Genomic DNA, 23,443 nt, shown 5'->3' with positions numbered 1-23,443 from the left:
TTGTCCAAGGTAATTGTTATTCAGCAGTTGCAGGTCAGAAAACAAGAGGCAAAAATCTGTACCATAAATGTATCATAATGGGGATTCCAGGCCTCATGGACCAAAATATTGCATGACTACACAGTTTCTATCTGTTCATGCACCCTCATTTTATATTCAATTTCTTCAATGGTCCAGAAAATTCTTTCATTATCAAGTAAGTCAGATCAAAGTAAATGTATAATATGCATGAACAAGTCCACTTTGTATAATATTAACAATGTAATTTCTGTCAGAAAAATGAAATTAAGAATGTAAAAAAAAATTAAAAAGAGATTAAAAGCAACAATGCAGCAAGCAAAGCAAAAGATGACTGTATTTGGGGAGGGAGGTTATTGTAACTCACAAGGTTTTCTGTCATCCCACTCAGCCCTCTCTATAACCTATTGCTACAATAGTATCTTGGATTGTAGATACTATTCTCTATTGATACTTAAGGGATGAAGCCTTTAGATGATCCCCATTGCAAAGTATTTTTATTTCTCATCCATTTAAGATATCAATTTATACTCCTTGAAAAAATGGAAACTGCTTTTCTTGTAGACTCTTATCTTAGACTTGGTTAAGTAAAGCCTGAATCATACTCTTTACACTTATACCCTTTCCTCCTACTCATTTTTACCTGTACATACTATAGTAGAAGCAGCTACTGCAGCGAGTGCATGCCACCGTGTCAGGCGAGATATCATATAATCTAACAAAACCTACTAACAAAATAAATGTGCCGTGATTCATCAATTTGGTAGAGAAATACTGATTTTCTATTTTATTTTATTGAAAAGTAAATAAATACTTCCCCATGACTAAGATCTCATTCTACAATGTATAGGAGTTTGCTGCTATCTGCAGGTAAAATAATCTATTACTGAGTAAAAACCTGAAAAGGGAGCCAAGATTCTGGTTTTAATTGCAGCTTCACATGATTCCATGTAAAAATCCCAGATCTAGGCAGGATGAATGCAAATATAGATCCCTCACATGGGGCTAAGAGGAATGTTTTCTCTCTAATATGACAAGCTACACGCACGCTGCTCTTAGGATGTTTTGCTGACAAGATCTGCTGGTAACCATGGGCAGTGTCAAGGTTTAATGCAGCCATCCACAGCGACTCTGGCACCCTCAAGCTATTGCAGAAGCAAAGAATTCTTAGGATGTAAGAGTATTCTTCTGATTCTCAGTAGCCTTCAGATGTCCTCTGAGCTGTGACAGGCCGCCAAGGGGATGGGACACAGAGCTGGTTCCACAAATGCCGAAGTTTTCAGGGAGGCTGTAGTCTATATCAAGAAAGGCAGTTCAAAAGAGTTATAGACAAATTGTGATTTGTCACTCTGTTCAACATGACAGGCCTAGAGAGCCAGATGTTATACAGACCGTCCCTCACAATCCTCGCCTCCACTCATTCCACTACATGGCATGGTACTGTTTTCTTTGTTTACTTTCTTTTTCTTCTTATTATTTTATTTTTATTTTTAGTCCTCAATTTGTTCTACAAGCATGGAATGATCTGAAACACATTCAACACTCAGAAGAACAATTGTTACTGAATTTTCCTCACTTTAAAAGTCAGAAGCAGACAAAAAATTCTGCACGTGCTTTACACAGCTCACTATGTGAGAATACTACCCACAAAGTATAAAATATGTTGCAAATAATTTCTAGATTATAGTTATCCTGCTACAGCCCTTTAGCTGTTACCAAAAGTGTCCTAAGAATATTAGATTAAATTTCTTGGGAATACTATGGGTGACTCACTTTGTCTGTCTTGAGCCTGAAATTATTGCTTGAGATTTGTTCCAAGTACTGCAAGATAGCTTTGACTACTCTGTGGATAGAAAGATGGACAATGATAGAAGTCATTAAACAACACTTAATCAAGCAAGATCATATTGGAGGAGTCATTACAGGAAATATTGACTACAGGAAATGACATGCCCCACATTATCTCATCAAGGCTTAGGTAGTCATCTCGCAGTTTTGTACTGCAGTGCTGTAGTACAGCTCTCTAGCTTGCTATCAAATGCACATCTCCAAGGCTCTGATCAAACATTAAACAGTCACTGGTGTTAAACTTTTCCTACTCACTATTTTTTTTAATGTAGCCTCAATTTATGAAAAGCTGATATAACTTTTGGGTTGTTTTCAAAGAAGAGTTTCAATATGAGCTGATTTCAGCTCGTGGGTAAGAGATGAGTGCCAGAATCACTTAGCACAAAGAGAATACATAACACATGAGAAAGAAAATTACAAAATATCCATCACCAAAGTTTCTCCTTTTAACCTTTAAGTGTAGTCGAAACCTAATGACTTACTAATTATCAGGAGTTTAATGATGCCTCTAAGGAGAGGTTGCACTACAGGGCACAGTGTCCATGAACCTTTAGGATCTGGGGTTACCTCGTGACTTCAGCCTGCAGTGAATTCTCCTCTTCTCCAATTCTGCTTCTAAGAAAGCTTTCAACCCACCACCCCCCTCCCCATTGTTGCTACCAACAGTGAAGGAAACAATTTTGAACTCTGGCGTAGGCTGGGCTCCAGATGGCTGCCAGCTTTTTAAGCGCTGAGTTGACTAACCTTGCTCAAAGCAAGTCTATAGAATACAGTGCTTCAAATATCAGTGTCTGCTGGGATTGCATCTATATATGTGGAGTCCCACCGTTCCCATCACTAGCATAGTTGAATGAGTGAATCAGGAGCAAGAAGGATAAAATTGAGGAAAATGCGCGAGACCTCTCCCTCTCTGATGTTGAATCAGACCATTAAACAGCAGGGAGCAGTTGAGCATAGATTTTCCTTGAGCTTGCTGACCACTAAAAGCAAATTAATATAACCCAGGCTGAGACTGAGTCTGGGAAAGACCAAGAGGTTGACTTCCATGTGGAGATAAAAAAGATTGTCCTGAATTCAGCCCAGGTCAAAGAAGTAGCTAAGGAATGAGCAAAGTTATTTCTCATCAGAGCTATTTTGTGAGAACAGAAATCATGGGCATTGACTAAAATTCAATTATTTGATTATGATATTTATAATTGTTCTTATGGATTGACAACAATAAAGCATCAGCCAAACTATCCTGGAATGGAGTCACCCACTTACTGAGAATGAAATTTATGGGGGCAGTTTGATGCTGTTTCCCTGGAGCCTGTCAGTCTGACCTCAGCCACAAATAAAGTCTTTTCAAATGTAAGGAAATAGCACTGGGATATGTAATATCTGATGTAAAGAGAAAAAGCACTATCCTCATTGCTAGCCACAGGAAAGCCTATTTTCTTTGGTTCTTGGCCCATATGAGAGTTAGTGCATGAAATATAAATTGCTGCTCAACATATAAGCTTGGGAGAACCAATTAATACTGCCTTCTCAACATGGGCTTGGAAGTTATTTCATTAAATCCTTTGTATGAAAGCAGCTGCTGCACACTGGTTTTCTTGGCATTTCTGAAAGTCTGTCCTTAGTGGGTAGTTAAAGTTCTGCAGTGCACTCATCTCTCCTTTTGATTACTGCAACCTCCCTTCTCCCTTTCCCTCCCTAATATCTGTGTCACCTTCCTGTAGGCTATCTGAGCACTGCTGCCAAATAAATGGCCTGCACCCTCTCTCACTGCAGCTCGCTATTCTGATCAGCTCGATTGGTCAGTGCCCAGCTATCCATCATCTTACTTCATATTTTTGTTCTGTTCCTCCAGCCTCATCTCTTCCATCTTTGGTCAAAATAATGAATTTTGTTTCTGCCAACTTTTTGAACAATATCTGACTGCTGTTCCAGCAAGAAGAGGTAAATTTTGTAAGTTAAAAAGTGGAATAAAACAGGAACCGTTCAAGAGGCCACAGGACTGAAACTACTTTCTCCATATTCCTGCAAGACTTTCTAAAGTCATGCTGCTTCAACCAGCTCCTCAAGACAACAAGGAAAACAAGAATCTTATATTCTGCCAACACCAGAAAATCTTGAACCCAGAGTAAAGGACACCTTATTTTTAACTTCCTCTAAAAGCTTATCACTTCTGCAAAGTCCACAGAATTCACCCTCATTCTGATTTCCCTTACATTTGCTGTTTAGTTAGATTTGTACTGAGGAAAATAAATTATGTTCTTGTCAGGATGTGATCCTGGCTCTCAGCTCCTTGTTGTCCTGCTGACTTACCTATAACCTTGGACATTGCCTATCAGCCCAAGCTCCAGGTCTCCAGCAATGCTATAGGGATAATAACTGTGTTTACCAATCCCACAGGAACTGTGTGAGGAGGAATTCATTCCTCACTGTGTGGTATTAAGACTCTGAAAAAGCAGCAGGGAAAAAGTTTTCAGGACCTGTTGTAGTATTGCAGAGAAAATAAATCCCTTCCTTACCATATGTTGCTACAGACAAAGTCTAACTATGGTAGGGACCCTCAGATAAAAGAAGTTGGGATGCATCTCACAATTCTAGAATTGAGGTGGTTCTATAGTCAGAGGAAGGACTTAGATATTTTCCATGCACAATTCATTTGGTCTGTTTTACGTATCCATATCACACTTTATTTATCACTCTCCATTCACAACTCAGGGAATCTGTTGGCTTGCAAGTCTGGGAGATAGTGAAGAGATTTAATAACTGGCATTTGGTCCTTTGTAATAAGTGGGATGAAAAAGTACAAAGACTATATTTCACCTATTAAATATATTTTGAAAATATATAAAGAATTTCAAGAGAACAAATATTTTAAATCATTCACTTCACTTTTTAAGAGGGATTTTTTAGATCCTCCTCCTACTAAATAAATTGGGTCTTCCTTTTATCTATTGATGTATCAGGAATACTAACTCTATTCAATGGTTGCTTACCACACACAAATGTGTCTTACAACAATTATGCCAGATCAACAAACTTTCTTTTATGATTCTTCAGTGGGCTCTAGGACAGTATGGACAGCAACTACCTTGTTCTTTGATAATGAAATTAAGCAACAAAGGGTCTTTCAAGGTTTTATCTTAACTAAAATTTCAATATTTATATATAGAGTACTGCATGGAAATCATTAATAATGTGCTAGGTATTATTGTGTGAAGGTGATACCTTTGAGACACATTAGATTTGTCCTGGGCAAGATGATGAATTTCTCTGCAATACTTAGATGGATATTGGAAAATATGATCCCTTATCTTGATTTGAGAGCCCTCAAATCAAGTCAAGCCCAGACACATTAAAAAAAGGCATCTCTGGGAAAACTTTTCCTCCAATACAGCCCAGTAAATCCTTGGTGCATCTGGCATACACAGGACACTAGATTCTGAACTTCTTCAGTATGTGTTACTAAGCATCTCCTGGTGAGATGGATCTAGATTTCTTGAAGGCACCTTCAGACTGTCCACCAGAAAATTTTGAACCTGAAGTTGAAATGATTGGACTTTGGCTGTTCAAGTTGAGCTACACAGGGGTTTGTAGGTCTCAGAATTTAGTATTTGTTTTTGACTGCTTGTCTCTTGAACTGCTTTTCATTGTAAGAGTATCTTCATTCTTTTGAATGGAGTTTTAGGAAGCTGTTCTTCCAGCATTGCTTCAGCCTTCTTTTCAAGAAGAAGAAGAAATCACCATCAAATTAGGAACCTCCGTACAATCTTTTTGATGGTACTTGTGCACATCCACTCTGCAGAGCTGTAAGTGAACATGAAAGTCTCAAGACAAGCAAATTCTAATTCTTTGTCTTGATTTTTCTTTAATTACCTCACCAGTCTATTTTCTCTTAAACCACATGAGAACAAGTGGGACCACTGAAGATGTGAGCTTGGAGAGCTATAGATATTGTGCCTTAAACAAAGATAATACTAATGAATTCACATTCAACCTTTTCAGCCCAGTGATAGAAAAAGATTTTCAGTCACTTTAGCTTGAGATACATTTGCACTCAGGGTCACCTAAAGAAAAGGACAACACATTCATCTTTATCCTCCTTGAGTTGTGGAACCACTCAGATAATCTATAGTCAGTTGCAAAGTGAAATTAAATACCTTAAAATGCCATCTATCTGATCCCCAATTAAAACATAATCTTTTTAAAGCTGTCAATAGCTGCTGACCAGAATCAATAAGGGGAAGATTATGACTGGCACTTCTCCAGTGATCTTCAGGCAGACAGAAAATACACTGCTGTTGTCAGGTCAGGAAGAAAAGGGGAAAACTGGACCCCAAGCAGAACTACATCATAGATGAGTGGAATTTGAGATCCTATGCAATGATCCAGCTGGGCAGTTTTGGGGTTTACTGGGGGAGGGGAGAGGGACGTATTTTTATTTTTTTTAATTAGGAAGGGAAGGAATATGATACATGAGAAGGTTTTAAAGAAATAATACTGGAGTCTTAAAATTATGAATCTTTAGAAAAGTATAAGTAAAAGAAGTTTTACTTTGATCCTTCTATATATGTACACTGAAGTTCCTGAGTCAGATTCAGCCAGTGTCTTAAGAATTTGAGGCATACTGCTTTTCATTTGCATTTAAGGAATATAAGCTTACATTTATCTAAGTAGATCCTGGATATTCCTCATCATTGCTACAGGAGTTAAAGTTTTAACTATCTAAATCTAGTGTTTGACATTAGTGACGTGAATGATCCTGACTACAGCATGTAAGCTTAGGGTAAGAGGCCTAAACTACTTCTTTTCCTCCTGACCTACATTAGGATTGCTTTTATTTCTAGGCCAGAATGAAAAGTTCAGCATGAAAAACTGTTTCCTGGTGTGCAGAGGGCTTAGTAGCCTTTCTACCCACAAGCTGTTGCTTTCCTCTAGCCTTCCACAGTACAGATTGTGGCACAAATGCTTCAACCTGCCTGTGAAGTTAGAGCAGTCAGAGCAATACACTTATTGTAGTGACAAAAAAATCACCCAAGCACTACCTCTAAAGAAAATTCTTTCAACGCAATCCATAACTGGTGTTAAGTTGTCCAACAGTCCTTATAACTGCATGCTGAAGAGTGGCTCATATATGAATTTTCCTTCTCCCACTGCAAAAGCCATGAAGTAAGCTCTAGATCCAAAAAGATAGGCTACTGCAATGATCCAAACTCACCTTGACCTTAGGAATGGTGATCTCAAGTACTTGCCCTGACAAAGTGTCTGTGAAACACTAAATCATTTCATTTCTATGCATCACTTCCATTTGCAGAAAAGTGGGTGACAAATCTTCCTTGCCTCTGTTGCTCTGTGGAGAAGCACAAGAATCATTCAAAATGTGGACTTGATAAGCACCTAAAATCAGCAGAAGCAAATCTGGGGTCTGAAACTGTTTAAGTGAGAAAACACATAAGGGATTGTAGCACTAACATATTATGCTGAAACAGCACTTTTAGGTGCTGCTTGCATTTAAGTGGGTTGATGAACGACATATCTGACTTTTCTCACTTTTATCCATCATTTAAATATAAACTTTAAAATAGTTTGTCTTCTTATAAAACTTTGTATATTTTTCAAATAATTTGGGTAAGAAGATCCCTTTGCAAATAAAACAGCCCATTCTAAAGCTACTTTCTCCAAAAGCCTTGCAAAGTGCAATATGTAGCTGTATTTTCCTGACCGCAGGAAAATAAACACAGAAGCAATCGTGGCATCTCAAAACACAACTGCAAACATGGCAGCATAAAGTTTCTGAAATCAGTCTGGCCCTGCTCTTTTTATAGGAGTGGTTTGGATCCCTTCAGATTTGCACATTCACTTATAGATTTCTTTGATATTGATCACTTTTGTAACCTGTTGGATGGGATTATGACAGCACTGTTTCGTTTATAGCATTTCTTTGTCTCATTAGAATAGATCTTTCTCATTTTTATTGACTGGGGAGAAACAATGACAAGAAGCAAAACAATAACATTCCAAAATTGTTCAGAATTTGTCTTATGACTTATAGAAAAGTGACATTCATACAAGAAGGGCAGAAAAGATCCAAACCAGGCCCAATTCCATGATAAATAGAGGGGTCTAGTGAAGAGAAAAATCAGGCCTAGAAAAGCAAGGAAGCTGCTTCCAGATTATTTTCAAAGTCTAAATTTAGTCAGTGAGGTTTGAAAACATTGGCATTTGCAAAACGGAAATTCTTGTCCTGTGCTTGAACATGGGGCATCACTATATGTTTCAAATACTATTTTAATGGTATCTCAATACATTATTAATTGCAACAAACAACCACAAGGAAATCAAAGAAATTAAAGTAAAAAATAAGCCAACTGTAAACAGCTGCAACCTCTTGTTCTCCTTAATCATTTAATTCCATACACCTATATTGAAATTTCACACTATGCCTTAGCAGGGCATTGTCACAGCAAAACACTAGAATGCTGATATTGTGCTAGGTCAAGAGTTAAGTAAGTTCATTCCACCCCTGCTATTTTGTGTTTTAAAGCAGTCCTTACTCTAGGCAGACTCTCTCTGTTATTATTACTTCTTGAATGATAAGAGCTGGGATTGACCTTCAAAAGAGATTTAAATGGCCTTATCCGAAAAACAGTCTGTGAACATCTATAAACTAATGTGCTGCCTTTACACCTCCTTTCTCACAGAGGAGGTGTAAAGGCAGCACATCAAAGTCAGCAAGGAACTTACAATAATGGATTTCAAAGTCAAAAATCTAATGCAAATCTAAGTATTTGCTTATAGACTCTTTGAAGTCTTGACAGATTAAGTTTAGAAGTATTTTCATAGATGGTATCTACATAATCTAATAGAGATGATTTCAGGAACTGAGTAGATGTTTCCAGTAGATGTTTTGATTATGGAACACCATTTTTCAATAACATTAATAAAGACTACATTTTTGTTTAATTTCTTTTAAGTTTATAGCACAATACTGAGTGGTTATAAATGATATTCTGCGTCTGTGGAAAGGTTTTTTATCTCAAGAGAAGAAACTGACAGACGCACAGGATAAAGGAGTCCCATCTCTGCTACGCTTATATAATATAATTGACTTTGTTAAAGGACATTTAGGTGTTGTTTGATTTACATCCTATGTCAGCTTAATGCATCAACCACATAAGGTTCCACTTGTTTAAATATTTCATTTTAAAAGGTGCAGTAAGCTCATAACTTCACCAACATCCACTCTTCCCTGACTAAAATGGATTCTCCAGTTTAATCTATTACACTAGAAGTAAATGAAGACTTCACTCTTTCCCTTGACAGAGGAACTGAGACTTTCATATTACTTATTACCATCAAAGTTGAAGAGGGTGCTAGTAAAAAAAGCGTGACAGTAATTATATGGTATTTTTCCTTTTTAAAAAAAATATGTAAAAAAAACCTTGAAACATAAAAATGCAAAAAAGAGGGGGGAAAAGCCAGTATTGCTTTATTGCTTACTGAAACCAGTCTTTACTGTTATTTTTGATATCAGAATTTTTCTTTTAAGTAAAAAAAAAAGACTTTTTTCCGGGTTCTTTTTGATTTATGTTTGTTTTCTGACATATTATCAGAGCAATATTTTTCAAATTAGATACACTTACAGCTGTTGGAATTACATAAAGTGTGCTTGTAGACCTACTCTGCACCAGAAAAGTTTTCCTGCCAGAAAAAAAGCTCCTAGTGTGTGCACAGTTAAATATCCACATAGAAGGGCATTTTTGCTCATATATCTTTATGTTGTTGGAGCTTTTGCTAGCAATATTAAAAATTAATAAATAAATAAGTAACAATCTCAACCAGCTTAACTTTCCAAGAAATCACCCGGCATAAGCTAAATTTGTTTATGCATCTTCTTACTAAGATTTTAGAAGGCTTCTTCCCCCTCACAAAAACTGAGAATATCTGCTATAAATTATAAATCGTCCCTAAGTAATACTAGGCACTTTAAAACAAACTTTGCAACCTTAACTCTCAAATATTTTTAGAAAGAGATAATATGCAACCTCACCTTTTGGAATATGGGTAAATTGAGAGTCTGAGCCTGCGTGTGATGCATGAAGTAATGTAGACAGTCCACAGAAAAGAACACGGTAACCTAGAGATCCCACCTTCTCTCTTGGTAGAAGTTTCTTTAATCCACAGATGGGTAAAACTACGCAAGACACAGGTTTCTGCAAATTTTGCTCAGTCTCTTGAATGTAAGCTCTCAGACAAGAGAGTGATGGTGCCTTTCTTTGAGCTTTACATGGATTTTTTTCTTACATATTCAGGAAAAACAGGGCAGGGAAACAGGACTCTAGTCTTTTGCATGTCTCACAATTATATTATAAAGTTACTTAAAACCTTTAAGTCACTTTCAAACTTGAAGGTTTGAAAGTGTAAAGTGCCAAATATTATCAGGTGTGGGCTTGAACAGAAACATCTGTTATAAACTATATATACCCAGGGAGCTTGACTGTTTCCTATAACAAAATATATAGAGCAAGATTTTAAAACTGAAGTGATGTTGAAATCTGATGTGTTTTTCAGACAATCTTAGGGATTAAACTACCTAAACAAGCAGACAAGCTACTTTGCCTTCCCAAATTGCAAAATTATCTTGATTAAACTCCAGTCACAAGGAGAGAATATACTTTGTTCATTATGCTGCCTGCTCCTTTGAGTCCAAACCAGAATACATACGAATATACTTTCCCTCTTTCTTCCCCAGTAGGTGTTTACAAGACAGCAGAAGATTGAAACAGATATCTAGGATTTTTACCTTTCACAGCCTGGATGACTGGAATAAACTATTTCATATCTCCCTTCTCTAGTTTTCTGTCTTTAAAATGGAAATGATGACACCAGGTTCTGCAGCTCTGCGTTGCACAGATGTTTGTCCATGTAAGCTGGTATTATTTTATTTTCTTTCTTGGTACCTTGGTTCTTTTTTCCATTGGCACTGATCTCCAGCTATTTGATGATTCCTGTGCCAGGTTACATGCATACCAGCCTGCATAGACTGCATTAGCGAGGCTGTGCTTTCTTCTGGATATCTCACAGGTATGCAAAGGTTCACAGCAACCCCCATGTCTCCCTGGGGATCAAGTGAAACTTCAGGGTTAGACCACTGCCCTAAGCAGAGTCACATTCACCCTTACTGTGGGGATGAGGGATTTAAAACACCACACCATGTTTGGTACCATTGCCCTAGAGTGCTTGTTTTTCTTTAATGAATTCATCCTTTTGAGCTATTTTGGGGGCGAAAGAACCTTTCTTCTTCATGCTTGTGTTTGTTTTACTTTTGAGGTGTGATCAAAGTAAGTCCTGGCCGTGTAATCATTTAATGCATTTTGGCTGCAGTTTCAGCCTTCTTTGAAATTTATCCCTTTTCTCTTGCCTGTGACAGCCAAACTTTACCTCCAGGTAGTAAAGGAGGCTTACAAACTCTTTCATATCTCACATCTGCTTTCAGCCCATTAATCACCCAGATTGTAGACAGTTTCTTCCCTCTCCTATAGAGTGTGACTTTGTCTAGACTAGGAATTAAAGAGTGTATTTTAATATGGTCCAGCTAACATGTTTAAATGTGGACCAGGCTGTGTATCCTTTAACTCCTGTTCAGCCAGGCAAGTTAAACACTTATGAAGAAATTATGCTTCAACATGACAAGTTTAACACATGCTAAAATATGATCTTCCTTGTTTAAATTACAGGTAAAGTCTTGGCCCTTACAAAGTCAACATAAGTTTGCTATTGATTTCAAATTACCCAGATTTTCCCAAGTAACTTTAAGAATACATTAAACAGAATTACTTGAGTAAGAGCAACTACTTACTACAGCTCTGATGTAGGAGCTAAGAGTTGTGCTGTGATTACATATCTTTAGGTACTCAACTGCTTTTGCCATTGTGGCCCAGCTGCACAAGGATAATGAACCAGAGCTTCTATCTGAGGAAGTTCAAAAGTAAAAAAATAACCAGCCTGACAAGTATCATTTTACAAATAGTAGTCAATTTACCTTTTAAGATTCATTGCAGAAGGTCTGTCAGTTCTACTGTCCTCGCTGCTTATTTCCACCTTTCTCCAGATTTCCATTCAGCTGGGAATGAAGTTTCCTTCTCCATCATGAGTAGTCCTGCCGTCAGTGGTTTCTCCCCAGCCTCCAGTGTCCATTTTCATGTCCCAACCTGGCACTCACTCAACTGAACCAGTGATTTGTATTGCTGTGCTCTCACTTGGGGTGCTGAAACCCTGAAACCTCTGGCAGAGGAAAGCTGATTTGGGGAAGGATTTCATGGGTTTTAAATCAATTAGTTCTTGGGCACACAAAGCAGAGTTAACACTGTTTATTTATTCACAAGACCCTAAAGAAATTTGACAGAGAGACAGAAAAACTTAGCAGTGAATGAAAGACCAAACAAAGAGGAAGAAAACTGTGATGGAGGAGAAAGACAGGTTTTTGTATATGGTGACCTTTTCAGCAGGAGCACACAAAGCCCCTGAATCAGATTCACATGTAGACACAGACAGCGAGTTAGTATGGAGAAGTACTCCTGTTCCTAGAGTCTGAACTTTTAAAAGTGAGTTAGAGATGATGGAGAACTGCCTCCTGCCAGCCTTTATCTCATAATAGAGAAAAGGTCAGCATTGCCTCTGTTCTCTGATTTTGGAAGAAAGCATTTTGGTTTAAAGTATCCAATTGATTAATAAGCTTTGTATAAATGATTAATAAGCCATCAAAGTCTTTAATATCATTTTAACTTGGGTTTTGTTTACTCTCTATTTGCCATCTAAAAAATGTTTATGCAACATTATGAGGCAATGCATATTTATCAAAGACTGCAGGTTAATGGAGGATGATCGGGAAAGCAGAGAGAAAACATGATTTGCCTATTAAGTTGAATTAGGAGAATTTGGAGGCAAAATGCATGGTAATTGTTACTCAATGTCTGCCAAAACTTAAATCATCATCTTATATCAATGCAGTGCCTCCACTCCCAAACTACATTGCAAGCTATGAGAGAATCATTTCACATTACCTTCAAAACTCATCTACCTCTTGAGTGGTACAGCAGCCACACACAATATTTTTGGCTATTAAAATGAATGCAAACACAGAGTAAAACAGATTGAACAATGTAAGGCAGAATACTGCTAGCCAGCTGGAACACTGTGAACTAGTATTTTTTTTTTAAATTACACTATTTATAATGGCCCACAAATGGACAAACTACAAACACAGAGGACATAATGAGAGTCAGTACAAGAAAGCTATATTGCAGGCTCACAATGCACTCCACTGTCTTGCACTTCACATTTTCTGCCTTGTCTCACAGGAGCTGTGGCATAGCTGGGTACAGATACACCAGCAGCAACCTTGCCAGGTGGGGCTGCGCTCTCACTTTTTAGTTGTTTTTTTTTGATTTTGCACATATAGTGAATTTCACAGAACATAATATCTACTCTCCAGATAACAGGTCTGTACTGAAGAAAGTAATAATAAAACTATGTTAATGTGACCTTGAAGTTACAAAGCTTTACTCTGAGGCATATCAGGCTCCCCAGCAGCGTCCATCATTTTATAAATTCACCTTGATAATAAGTTAATGAAATTATAGTCTTTCCATATAAGACTGATCCACAATGCCAACACAGACAACACACATAACTTTTTTATTACCTCTCATTATTAAGATGTATCTCAGAAAGAACTTTTCTACAGTTTACATATACCTGTTAAATCATTGTGGTCTACCAGACCCAGAAATCCACAGATCAATCTCTGAGATTTGGCTAAAATTCCATGGTTTCTTGACCCTGAACTTTGGCACAAGCCTGCCCTCTCCTGCTCTGTTCCTTCTCACCCACCCAGAACACATGCATCAAATTAACAAGGAATGGAACTTTTCATTAGTTTTGTTCACTTCTGTGGCTTAGCAAATTTTATGTATGTTGCTGGACTGGGAGGATCAAGTTTTAACATATTTTGCAGTCTCGGTCTATATGAAAGCATAATTGTTCTATTCATTTACATGGAAGTAAGACTGCAAGTAGTATAAGCACTTGGGAGATTTCGAGGGAGTGTTTGTTTATACTTACCTCAGTAGAGGCCAAAGGGTCCCTAAAGTTTACTTATAAAGCATATAATCTTCATACATGTTTCACCATCATGATTGGTGGTCAAGATGGAAACTTTCAACTCCTGTGCTCCCATACAAAGGGCATAATCCAATTTGAGATTAAAGGAAACCAGGTACTGTTCATGAAAAGAAAGTCTGACAAGCTGAGTGCACAGTTTACCTTGACACTAATACAAGTGAGAAGCAAGCATTTTGTGTGTGTTAGATTATGTTCTGGAACTTACAGGGTAATGGCAGCAAAGAGAATGGACTTTATTGTCGTCAAAAGACCTGATGAGAGTCATCACTTCAGCTATAGTCCTTTGTTTACAGCCTGGAAATGAAGACTGTAGAGGGAGATGGGAGATTTCAATGTCAACCTGAATTACTTTGGATTTATTATGGAGTAAAAGAACTCAGAATCTCACAGAATCACAGAATATGCCAAGCTGGAAGGGACCCACAAGGATCCACGATTCCAACTCCTGGCCCTGCACAGGACCATCCTCAAGAGTCACACCATGTGCCCGAGAGTATCATCCAAACACATCTTAAACTCTGTCAGGCTTGGTGCTGTGACCACTTCCCTGGGGAGCCTGTTCCAGTGCCCAACCACCCTCTGGGTGAAGAAACTTTTCCCAATATCCAATCTAAACCTCCCCTGACACAACTGCAGGCCATTTACTCAAGTGCTGTCACTGGTCACCACAGAGAAGAGATCAGTGCCTGCCCCTCCTCTTCCCCTCATGAGGGAGTTGTAGACTGCAATGAGGTCTCCCCTCAGTCTCCTTTTCTCCAGGCTGAACAGACCAAGTGCCCTCAGCCTCTCCTCATGCAGCTTCCCCTCAAAGCCCTTCACCATCTTTGTTGCACTCCTTCGGACACTCTCCAATAGCTTAATATCTTTCTTACATTGTGCTGCCCAAAACTGCACACAATATTCAAGGTGAGGCTGCCCCAGTGCAGAGCCCTCCCTTGACTGGCTGGTCATCCTTTGCCTGATGCCCCCCAGGTCTTGCCCCACTGAACCTTTTTGTGAAACAAGTTTGAGAAAAACAATAGAAGAGGATAATGCAATATATTCGAACTGAATCAAAGTCTTTCTCTTGTAGGACAAAGATTAATGTATCATCAATTCATTTTTTCTTACAAAAAAATGTGGCACGTTGGACTAAAATCGTATCATTTTATTCTCATTTCTGCTGAGAGGGTGCTCAGAAATCTTTGTTCCAACAATACAACAGCCAAAAGCTCAAGCACTTTAAGAAACCACACAATTGGAACACACTAACAACAAAAATACAGCTTTTTTATTGGGTTTGACTTACCTTAAGTTTTAAATCAAACTAAAGCAATCAAATTTTTAAAGTCTGATCAGCTGAGAAATAAGGATATTAAATATGATTAAATGTGATTGCATTTGAGTGTAAGGACTGTTCTTCCATTACTGCTTTGATTAAAAAAAAGCAATCTGAGCTGTGAGGTAGAAAAGTTAAATGCAGCAAGAAAAAAAAAAAAAGAAAAGGGCTTGAAGTTTCTTTCCTTTCTTTTTCAGTACGTAGTATTTCTTGTATGGGAAAATAGTATGATTTTTAAGTATGTGGTTTTGCAAAGCCGAAAGCCATTGGCAATGTTTCCGTAACATAATATTCCTTCATGCTTTTTAATTATAGGAAATATGAAGATGAAAAAAGGAAGAACAAAAAGTTGTTCTTATGGGATGTCTGAGAACAAGAATAGGAGACATATTTTCAAATGAAAAGTGGACTGGAAACCTTAGTTCCTAAGCTGGAATTTAATTGGTGCAATATTGGAGTTTAAGGAGTAATAAAGTTTTCGTCCTCAGGTTATGAGAAGAAAATTACCCATAAAAATTTTTTGGATTATAATATCTTAGCTGCTTCACCAATCTATCTTTTTCTGGTATTATCATCATTACTACTCTGATAATTTTCTGTGTTTCATACCTTCACCTCCAAGCATTTTGGATGGTGCTGAGAACCCCAGTGAACTTTTCAAATATGAGGCAGAGATCAGCCACTGATCAAAATTAACTTGAACTGCAGAGTCCTTCGGAGCTGTTTTCAGAAAGGCAAAATGTGTCACTCCTTAGAGATGAGATAAATGGTGAAACCAGCGCAGATCACTCACTCTCACCTCTTAATTGAAAAGTTGGCTGCTGATCAAGAGCTGGCAGTGACCAGCTCAAGCCATCAGGATGCCAATATATGTTTCGACCTTATTTCTCCACCTCAGAACAGATCAATCACAAATTAACATTATATTAGTGAAAGCAAGGACTTTTACTGAAGGGTGAAATCTATAAAAAAAAAGCATCCAACGAAATAGTGAAAAATAAGCTACAGAGAAAACTAACCTAGACTGGCAGTAAAACAGTGTACTTACTCAGTATGAGTAAGATAATCTGGAATCTTAATTGTATCTAAAGCACAATAACACAAATAATTTTCAAAACATGATAACTGGCATATGTAAGATTCATTTTTTTAATTTTTTTTTAATACAGCAGAAGTTGCAATCACTTTTCTGGTTGAAATATCTATCCTAGTTTGCCACTAAGTATTATGTACACAAGAATACTTTAGATTGTCAATGCTCCAAAACACTGAACGTAAGAAAAAATTCTCAAAAGGACTCTGGTTTTATGATAAAATGGCACATTAGGATGAGTCCACAGTAGAGAAACTTCTGCTTTTAAGCCTGTTTGAATAGGTAAAAACTCTGGGAACCACACAACTGAAACATTAGCCTCTGCATCTTTCATGCCTTGCTCTTCTCTCGTTTTAAAAATGTTAATTGTAAACACTGAACATGGTATTGTAACAGTACAATATAACTCCTCATCATGGACCTCAAGTGGGTGTGCATGACTGAATACTCACTCTCTGTGTATTGATCCTTCCCAGCTTGCATGAAGTGCGTGCCCGTACCTTTACACCAGGGATCCAAGCCTTAAAAGGGGGGCGACACAAAGAAAATATATTGGTCCAAGGACTAAATTTCAGGCTTGGTGCAAGTACCTCAGAAGCTTTAAGACTAGACTTCCAAGCTAAACATTTGTGGAGCAGGTAAACCACTCATAGAACAGGTGTAGTCTCTCCAAACTGGACAGTTGTCTTTTAGTTTAGTAGGAAATACAAGGAAGCTGAAGATAACCCCTCTGTACTCATTTACACAGATGTGTACATACTTCCAGTTCCTGCCTTAAACTGAAAAGATATTTAGGTAGGGAAGACAGACAAAAAGAAACAAAACTGTATTTTACAGGCTGGCATAATGAGGGCACTGCCTGATAGGCTCTGGTGATTTATGACAAGTACCAAAGAGGTTATGGTTCCCATCCTTGCCATGCAAAGTGTCTGTTCTTTAGCTATTGCCTCTGTTTTATGGAGACTCACACAGGTTGGGAACTATGGTACTTTTGGAGTAGGCACACTGCCCATTCAGCTTTCTCCACTATGGTATCGGGGACTTCAGTCCCCTCAACAAGTAGCACCGGAGCTCATGAGTCACAGCATCAAGATATAAAAAGAAGTTGCTGAAGAAACACCTACTGAGCTCATCAGTGCTGAAGTGCAGCAAGACAATCTCTGGCAGAACTAAAAATATAAGATTACTTTTCTAATTCCAAGTCCAGGATCCTATTAAAAATGCAGATTTTCTATTCCAAGATTAAGAATGATGTATGGTGACACCTCCAGAGATTCAGCTATGAAGGTAGCATGAAGTTTACACAGGTTTCATTCTCAGAATTAAGCCCAAACCTTTCCAAATGAAGTGGGGAAAAAAAAAACAACGACCCTCATTAAAAACAAACAAACCAACAATAACAACAACAACAAAAAACACCATAAAAAAAGGCACTCCAGGACACTGAAACAGATGGAACATGCCAGCATTTGCTTCAGCAAAAAAAAAAAATAGTTTGTAATGGAGGTGCTGAAACAAGTTTAATTATAGAAACATGAATGACATCCCTATAATAAAACAAACCAGCAAGTCAAACGAACGTCCTTGCCCTTTATTAAAGAGCTGGGTGCATTTGTTCTATGATATAATATTATGGAAGCTTACCTTCCTATTGCTAGTTCTTCTTACAGTACCCTGTGTTTTAGGGAAAACGAAAAGCTCAGAGGCACAATGCTCTTGTAAAATTGAAAAGCATTTATTTCTCATATTTAAGTCTTGGTTTGCCAGGACAACCTCACAAGATAAACAGTCTTGTTTTCATAAGGGCCTTGGTACAACAGAAATTATATTCATTCTATATTTCTGTGCCATCATGCTAACATTTCACATGAAGCAGGAAGTGCTTCCTCACATATCAGTATGAAAATGCAAAAGACACCCTGGCTTAATGCTACTTTAAGAGATCAGAATTCATCTTTCAGCATGTGTATCTCTCTCTCAGTAGTATAACAGAATAAAATCATATTATTGTTCTGTGCCCAGGGAAATAAAAAAGGCATATCTTTTTCAGCATATGGAGTAAATTCTGAGTGAATCTTATGATTTAACAAGAGCATGATGCAAAATCTGCTGAAATCAATGGGATCCAGAGGATTTTGGAGGACTTTCAAGCATGCCCTGTGGTAGGAAGACATTTGTGAATCATTCGCTATTAGCTTGAGTTTGTTATCAAACACTAAAACACTCTACCTACGAATCTTACACGTTTTATAAACCTCTACTTGGTTGTGATGGACTTTACATTGTTCCAAATCTCTCCATAATTTACTCAATAAATTGGATAGATGTGAGCCAGGTCAGAAAAATATGTATACTAGTGTTTATAACTCAAATCAAATTTTCTTTTACTGTATTATCTGTTTTACCACTTCTTTAACATAACAAAAACGTTTCTGTTTCAAGTGAACCAATTAAGAAATATCTTTTCCAAATAACATGCCAAACTTTCAAACACCACCTCCATCAAGAAGCACAGTCACTAAACATTCATTTGTGGAGTAACTGGAAAGTGCCATTTAGGATCAGAACTTCTGTGGTTCTCTATCTAAGAGCACAAAAGCAGACATTTTGGACTTAAAATAAGACAGGAGTTGGCTAGTGACAAACAGAAAGACAAGTTGCTCCAAGGACAGAGAAGCCCAAGCAGCTCCTAGGACATCCCTGACTCCATGCAGTGGCAGCATCCCTATGCCAATAACTTTTCTGAAGGGACAGATGTGGTCCCCATCTCATTTCTGGTAACATCCTGCCTAACGCTTTGTGCCCTTTTGTTCACCTTAAACATCCCCGGGACAAAACTAATATGACCCTTAGCAGAACTATTTCTTCCTGAAGAAGCTGTAACACAGATGGACCAAAGCCAGAAAGTTTAAAATTAAACTGACACTTTGTCCTTTAATTCTAGCTGTCAAAGAGAAGAAGAAAAAAAAATCAGTTTCATAAAACAAGTTCTCCAGTCTTAGGTTTTAATGAAGTTTTAGTGTCCTGCTTTTTTATGAGTTATATCCCAAGTCTATCATTATCCAGTGAGTTGATTTTTTTTTTTTGCATTTAATTTCTTTGCTTTTTAAGGTAAAAAGAAGAGAGGAAGAAGTCTTTAATGGAAAGTTCTCCAATGCATATTAATTATCTAAGAGACCAGAATGACTGCTTTGGTTAAATACATATTTATAAATCTTTTTAAATGTACATTATTTACTTGTAGACTAGAACTGTTCTAAAGGTAACCATTCCTGTCTGAGAAGGTAGATATATCTTTACAATTTCTAATTAAGTGATACTATTTGAGTGATAGGGAAGAACAATTTTTCTGATAAAAGTCCATAGTGTCTGACTTTCCTGTTCAGAGAATTCACCCATAGACATCAGGAATCCATCACTTTAGGCAAAATTTACAAAAAAAAAAATTACAAAAAAAAAAATGTACAAAAAAAAACCCCAGAGTTCCTACTTTGCAAAGATTTAGAGGAGAATCTGCCACAACAGATCTGTACCTTCAGCATTACGACTCTGACTCAGCATTGCAACTCCTACCAGTTTCCGTTCTTACACCAGTTTGAGATTTATAATCTATATACTTTATACTCCTCAGATTCTGCTTGAGTAGGGCCTGACTAGAACAAAAAAAAGAAATCTAACTCTAGCCAGTTATGTTATTAGTGGAGAACGCTTGCAATCCACAGCTCAAATTGATAATTTGGTCCATGTCATTTCTTCTTCTAATACCCCAGTTTCCTGGGGTTCAAACTTTGCATTCAAAACTTGCAGATTTGCTGGTAATATTCAAAAGTATAGGCATTGCTTCTCACTGATTGTTTTATTTAATTCACATACCTTCCATGAGAACATATAAAAACAGAGGGCAAAACAGTGTCATTGAACATTAAAAAAATAATAATAATCCTTCTAGTCTAGAGAAATAAGCCTTGAATGTTCTTTGAAAAGTTTGTTAGTGAGTCAAATTCTACATAAACCTCTTCTGGATTTATTTCCACATTCAAACTGCAAACTACTAGGGGCTTTTGCATAACTTCAGATTTTGTTGTGAAGAGCTTACACAAGCTCTAATCTGCACATAAAACTCAGACTGATGTCAGGGGCTGGTTTGTGCAGGGATCAAGGGCAAAATATGCAGTCAAGATCCCCTCTGCAGGTAACCCAAAAGCAGAGTTTTGACCTTACAGTTCAGCAGAGAAATTTAGATGCCAGGTAAGATACTGGTGGGCTAAAAATATTTATGTTCAAATCTCAAACAAATATTTGAAACATAGAATAAACCAAAAATTATTACATGGAGTTTGTATCCATTTTATTTCCCTTTGCTATTATACATTTTTTTTTTAAAACCTGTTTAAGAGTTAATGAAGGGGAATTTAAAACAGACTCTCAACCTGCTTTCACTCTTTATGCTAGTGATTTCAGCCTGAAAATAATTGTGACCACAGATTTCGTGTCTACAGTTTTGGGAACAAGTGGGATAGCTTTGTCCATGACTGCTATGAAGTAACATCTGCATATTCAGAACTACGGGCTCTGAAAGGCATTTTGAAGGATATCTTCACTTTATGGTGTCCACTTCAAGAAAGGGTGGTTCTCAGCTTTAAGGCCAGAACACTAGAGAGAAGATGAAGTTATTTTAGACAATATGCTTTGCTCGGTCTCATTTTCTTTTACGAGAAAACTTGTATGCACTTCTAAAGTCGCACTGTTGAAAATACTCTATTCTGCCTGACAGAACATGCAGCCCTTTTCCCAGGGATCCAAGGCATGGTAAAGAAATACAGTGTTTTCTCTGCCCTCGGAAAATAGGGACCAATTGATGAGTTAATTTTAAACTGTCAGCCCCAACCAAAATCCAAGATTCAATCACACCTTTACTTTGGTGAAGGCAGGAATGAGGATCCAGACTTAGTGATTGCTCACAGATAGTCTCTACAATAAACTGCAAGTTACAGTGGAAAGAGGATCAAGGTGGGCATGGACTTGGAAAAACTGTCATCTGAAAATGAAATTCACTGCAGGTTATCTTCCAAACTAACCGAGCCGTGATGATGATGTACAAAGCAGAACTACTTCAGGGTTTTATTCCCAAAACACTTTGGGACATAACTTTGTTAACATTTTTATTTTAGGGAAAATATAGTTAAGAATAAGACAACAGTCCAAACAGACCATAAAATAATCCATGGCCTGTACTTTCAAAGAAAGAACAAAAAACCTGCTGTGAATTTTCATTAATTATGAATTAGTGCTTTTTGTGAAGGAACTTCATTACAACCTGGTCACTGCAGTGTTAGATTAGACTATACAGTATGATGGCTTAAGTCCAACCCATTACAACCTTTCTATTGTTATTATAAATATTCTTCCTGAATCAAATTTACATTTGCAAAAAGCCAAAAGGCTTTTTAGCATTAGGGAAGGAATTCTGCTTAAAAAAACCTATGTGAAATTTAATATTACTAACAACTTTAGTTTCCATCTAATATTTTGTGCTGTAATGGTTTCTTGACCAAAATAATTACATGTGGCAATGTGAACCAAAGGCCTAATATATATTGTACAATCTTATATGCAAAAACCTTACTGGCATCTTCACTGTGATATGCATCAAAACATTTGCATCAAACACATATGCATCAAACACTGGCTGTCCCAGTGTGCTGAAAGGCAAGCCAGGGGGAAGATGACCGGTCTGGTTGAACAGGGAAATTTTGAAGGAAATTAGGGTAAAGAAGAGAGCCTACCAATTATGGAAAAAAGGGCTGGCTACTCAGGAAGAGTTTAGGAATATAGTTAGATCACGTAGAAAGAAAATTAGAGAGACAAAGGCACAACTTGAACTTAATCTCGCCACTTGTGAAGGATAACAAAAAAGTTCTTCTACAGATACATCAATAGCAAAAGGAGGGGCAAGGAAAACCTCCATTCTTTATTGGACATGGGTGGGAATATAGTTATCAAAGATGAGGAAAAGTCTGAGGTATTTAACACCTTCTTTACCTCATTTTTCAACAGTAAAACAGGTTGTCCTGAGGACAGCTGGCTTCTGGAGCTTGTAGAAAGAGATAAGAATCTGAATAGCCCCCCTGTAATCCACGAGGAAACAGTTCATGACCTGCTGAGCCACTTGGATCCCCACAAGTCTATGGGACCAGATGGTGTCCACCAAAGGGTGATGAGGGAGCTGGTGGAAGAGCTCACCAAGCCGCTCTCCATCATCTACCAACAGTTCTGGCTCACTGGGGAGGTCCCAGATGATTGGAAGTTGGCAAATGTCACGCCAATCCACAAAAAGGGCAAGAAGGACGACCCAGGAAACTACAGGCCGGTCAGCCTGACCTGAGTGCCTGGCAAGGTTAGAGAGCAGATCATCCTAAGTGCAATCACACAGCACCTACAGGATGGACAAGGGATCAGGCCCAGCCAGCCCAGTGTTTAGGAAGAGCAGGTCCTGTCTGACCAACCTGATCTCCTTTTATGATCAGGTGACCCACCTAGTGGATGAGGGGAAGGCTGTGGATGTGTCTATCTGGACTTCAGCAAAGCCTTTGACACCGTGTCCCACAGCATACTCCTGGAAAAGCTGGCAGCCCATGGCTTGGACAGGGGCACTCTGTGCTGGGTTAGGAACTGGCTGGAGGGCTGGGCCCATAGTGGTGGTGAATGGGGCTGCATCCAGTTGGCAGCCAGTCACTAGTGGTGTCCCCCAGGGATCAGTGTTGGGCCCAGTCCTGTTTAACATCTTTATTGATGATTTAGATGAGGGGATTGAGTCCACCATCAGCAAATTTGCAGACGACACTAAGTTGGGAGGGAGTGTCGATCAACTGGAAGGCAGGAGGGCGCTGCAGAAGGACCTGGACAGACTGGAGAGTTGGGATGATTCCAATGGGATGAGGTTCAACAAGGCCAAGAGCTGGGTCCTGTACTTTGGCCACAAAAACCCT

General features: G+C 38.0%; 1 long non-coding RNA gene across 2 annotated transcripts; it reads right to left on the bottom strand.

Annotated features, from left to right (window-relative positions):
- Positions 1-841: 841 nt before the first annotated feature.
- On the bottom strand, positions 842-6,124 carry LOC113986597. 2 transcript variants are annotated; one of them, XR_003540240.2, is made up of 3 exons: positions 6,021-6,124; positions 1,792-1,861; positions 842-1,313 (listed from the first exon to the last, which is right to left on the bottom strand). It is a non-coding gene; the product is annotated as an uncharacterized LOC113986597 (long non-coding RNA). The 2 variants fall into 2 exon arrangements; XR_005564042.1 differs by lacking the exon at positions 6,021-6,124 and adding an exon at positions 4,177-4,309.
- Positions 6,125-23,443: the final 17,319 nt, after the last annotated feature.

This window comes from Pipra filicauda, unplaced genomic scaffold (genome assembly GCF_003945595.2).
Source record: "Pipra filicauda isolate LSUMZ 115617 unplaced genomic scaffold, ASM394559v2 scaffold27_size4233163_pilon, whole genome shotgun sequence".
Classification (NCBI taxonomy): Eukaryota; Metazoa; Chordata; class Aves; order Passeriformes; family Pipridae; genus Pipra; species Pipra filicauda.
Note: the sequence above shows the minus strand (reverse complement) of the source record. Positions and strands in the feature narration are given on the sequence as shown.